Below are 4,137 nucleotides of genomic sequence, written 5' to 3' on the forward strand. Positions count from 1 at the left end.
GTTGCTGAGCTGACCAGTGCATTGAAACTTTTTTTAAAAAGTACCAGATTGTTGATTGGCCACCCCGAAAGTTGTTGCTATTCTCTGTAGAGTTTATTTTGTTTGTCTTTTTTCTTTCATTTCTTCATTTCCTACACAGCTCAAGCCAAGTTTTTCTTGAAACCCCACGAAACTATAAAAATGTGTCGTTGTCCAACAAATGATGAATCTAACTCTACAGCGTGGCTACCTGTCCAGGATGTGATAGCTGGGATTCACTCCAGTATGGATGGAAATAGATTGTTGGAAATGCTGCTGAAATCAATGCAGTGTTCAGACAGATGTTGTTATTTGAACAGTGCTCAATATTTGGCAAGAAAAAAAACACCATAGGAAAAGACAATGCTTAAGGTTGTCCTACATAAAACAGAAATACACTTAACCTTCAAGAGTTATTAAGAAAATGTCAACAAATAGTTTTTGCTTTGTTTCTAACAGCCCTCCTTACTACCACCGTCACATATAACTTCTTACCAGGCTTCAGTTGTGTTATGTGAGAACTCGAGTTATTCTCTCGTGAGCAGAAGAGAATAACGTGAATCTTGGAGTAAATAGTCGTGGAGGGATTTGCCACTGCGACTCAGAAGTTGTTAGCTATTGAAGTCTTTTACTGATACAAGTATTGTCAAGTGCATTGATAAAATACTGCAATATGACAAGTATAACTACCTCCATTAAGCATATAATAAAATATGATACAGCCATACATGTTGCAGCAGAAGATGTAAATGAGAGAATCAGTGTAAATGCATCCTGGCCTATTGCTCTGCTGCCAAGCCTCGGACACTTGAAGGTGCATTAGAGTAGAGCCATCATTAACTCTGATGTGAAAATCTGCATCATTGCCTCCTCATTAGACCGCAGAGTTAATTAAACACAAAGCTTTACGTTGTATCTTTCATTTTAACTTCTTCAGCCTGCATTCAGTCTGGTGAGATGTTCAGTAATGTGTAACACAAGGATTTTGTCTGTTCCAAAGAAATATTACAAAGTTATATTCAATACAAAAATACAGTGAAATGACAATAAATATATTTTTCTTAAGATGAACATGGTTAGTGTCTGAATTATCATATAATAAAACCTGAAGTTATCATGCAATGAGAAAAATGAAGTATATGATATTAAGTACAGGAGGCTTTGACTTTCCATTTTACTATGGTTTGTTTCGGTTTGTGAAACCGAAACAAAGTCATGAACATCTTCTGGCACAAGTTCATCCTTATGATGTTGAAACCAATGAAAATACTGTATTTACAAAATATTTTGGCTTTTCACTGTTTGGCTCATCTTCAAAGAGGAAACCCCTCCCTGTGGGGAGGAGTTTGGCTTTGTAATTAGCAGTTCAAGTGTATGCTTGTGAACGTCTGCAAATTGATTAGGGCTAGGCTTAGTTTCTGGGTCACTGAATTCCATTGCTACTAATGAAACCCAGGGGAGGAGGAGCATTGTGCATGCATGCATTTCTTTCTTCTTTCTTTCTGTTATGCAAGTTTGAAAGTTGGAAGTATATTTGCAGCTAATCTTTCTGCATAATTTCAAAATGTTTACATTAACTAAGTACTGTAGATCAAGGGTTATTGGCAAAAGCCTTTTAAAAAAGTCCCTTACCATGTTTATCTTTACAGTGCATTATACATGATTATAGAATTAATTCATAGCTGTAGACAAAAACGTTTGATGGTCATTTTATGTTGATTTTAAATGACTGAGAGTTCCAAGTAATTCAAGTTAATTCTTTTCATTATGTGAACTGACTGACAGCACTAATTTAAACATAATTTGCAGTTTTTGCAGTTACGTATTTTTCATTTAGTTATCTGTTTAATTTTATTTTGCACTTTTTTCCAACACTTCCAATAGATCTACTTTAAAGCAGCAACCTCTTTATTATTATTTAACAAATAAATACGTTTGACATAAAGTGCCAAAAACCGCAGTTCCCTGAAAGACCACGTGGAGCTCCAAAACCCAAAAGTACATGCATTGTCTCTTCGTTTTGGATTTTCCTTCTTGTGACCCTTCATATGTTGAATCTGAAGGTGCAGGATGAGTCTCTACCCACATACTTAATACACGATTAGACAGAACAGCGATGTCCGTCTCGGCCGCTGTGGCACAGATGGCAGAAGCATGGCGGTCTCCACAAACCGACCCCGCTGCTAAGATCTGTTATAAAAACACTGAAACTGTATCCATGATATTATAATTTCCTATTTAAAGGTGATGAGAAAACAAAATATAAAATATCAAAAACTGTGGCTAATTCACAGCAAATATATAAGTGACTCATATCAAAACTAAAATCATGGTCAAATCTAAAAATAATATAAAATAGTCCCAAATAATAAATTCTACAACCACAATGCAAACTATACAAAAGGTCTGACAAATTAAAATCATGTTCATGGATAACTGTGCATAACTGCTAAAGAGAAAGAGGAAACAAGAGAATACTGTTACACTTTTGTAAGACTAAAGTAACAGCATTGACAGATTTTGGCTTTAAGCATAGAAAATAGTGTTAAAAAGGCTGGTTTAGTTTAACATTTTTTAAAAAGTAGCCAATCAAGAACATATGATGATGATATCACATGCAAACTATAATTGACTATTTTAGTCAGTCCTTACCCTCGAACAGCTGCCAGACTACATCCCCACTTTACTTTTCTATTCATAGACACATGCATGCTTCTATTCAAACCTTTCTCATTTGATCCATATGGCTGTTCATGCCCCCTCCTCACCCCTTATGGTAAAATCCTAACCTCAGCAGTGTTCTGTGTCATGCCTCCTCCATTATGAACCGTTAGCAACCACAGTGAACATGCTAGGATGTGAATGCTCCCCTGCTGCTGGCCCAGGTGCATCCAGTCACCGGCAAACAAATCAATGTGGTTGAACACGTTCTGTTTTAAGGAAAGAAGAAGAAGAAAATGAAAAGGCACAGTGGGGAAGAGTAGAGTATTAAAAGATGCCTGTGTAATGCTTGCAGCATGGAAAAACACGAGCACTCACAAACACACATACACAGGGTACAAATATCATGAATCATGAAAGCACATTATTGGATGGACATATAATTTGTTCTTATCCTAAAATAACCTTTATAATAACACTGAATATTAAGTGTTCACTCATATTCTTACTAAGCAGCTTGAGATCAAATGAACAGAAACCTTTCAGAGGAGAAGACAAGACAGCAGCACATGTGGCTGAAGACAGTGGGGTGACTTAAATAGAAATACTAATAAACACTAATTATTTATCCTGGCCAACCCTTAAACTTACTGCTGATGTAATAAACTCTTCTTGGCTTTGTACTTGCTTAAGGTTGCAAACAGTCTGAGATGCAAGTAATTATTATACACACATAACTATAAAGTGTTTAACAGATACATTTGCAGTCTTGTAAGTTGCGAGGTGAGGGCTCCTTGGATCAGACTTCCCACACATGCTTGATTGGATTGACATCTGGGGAATTTGGAAGCCAAGTCAACACCTCAAACAGGTTGTTGTGTTCCTCAAACTGCTCCTAAACAACTCCCATTCCTGAACTTCCCATAGTGTATCTTGGTGCCAGGTGCCCCCCAGGTAAACGATGCACACACACTAGATCCTTAACCCGACGTAATGTAAAAGAAAATGTGATTCATCAGACTAAGACACCTTCATCCATTGGTCCAGTTCTGATGCTCACGCATCCATTGTTGGTGCTTTCGGCGGTGGACGTGGTCAGCATGGCCACCCTGATTGCTCGACCTTCAGTCATCACGTGCATCAGTGATCTTGGCCACCCACGACCCTGTCGCTGGTTCTTTAAAGACCCGATTCCTAGAAGTGCCCTTCTTCTGATTGGCTGCCCCTCATCTGGCTTCGACAAACAGTGCTCATTCCCTTGCATGTTCCAGAACTGAATTACTGTATTATATGCCTTTGAACTTGTTAAAAAAGCAAAGTGACTGACTCCTTTTATATCTAGCCGTACTTTTCCCCCTCATATGTTCAGCACTATAGTTTTGTCTATAATTAAAGGCCACCCGGCAGAGTTAATGTTGAGTTGCTTGTACTCAGATGAGTACAGTGGATCCTTCATGT

The sequence above is a fragment of the Copadichromis virginalis genome, linkage group LG16 (genome assembly GCF_057382275.1).
Source record: "Copadichromis virginalis isolate Kocher_CV1m ecotype Utaka linkage group LG16, C_Virginalis_male_GT1.1, whole genome shotgun sequence".
Lineage (NCBI taxonomy): Eukaryota > Metazoa > Chordata > Actinopteri > Cichliformes > Cichlidae > Copadichromis > Copadichromis virginalis.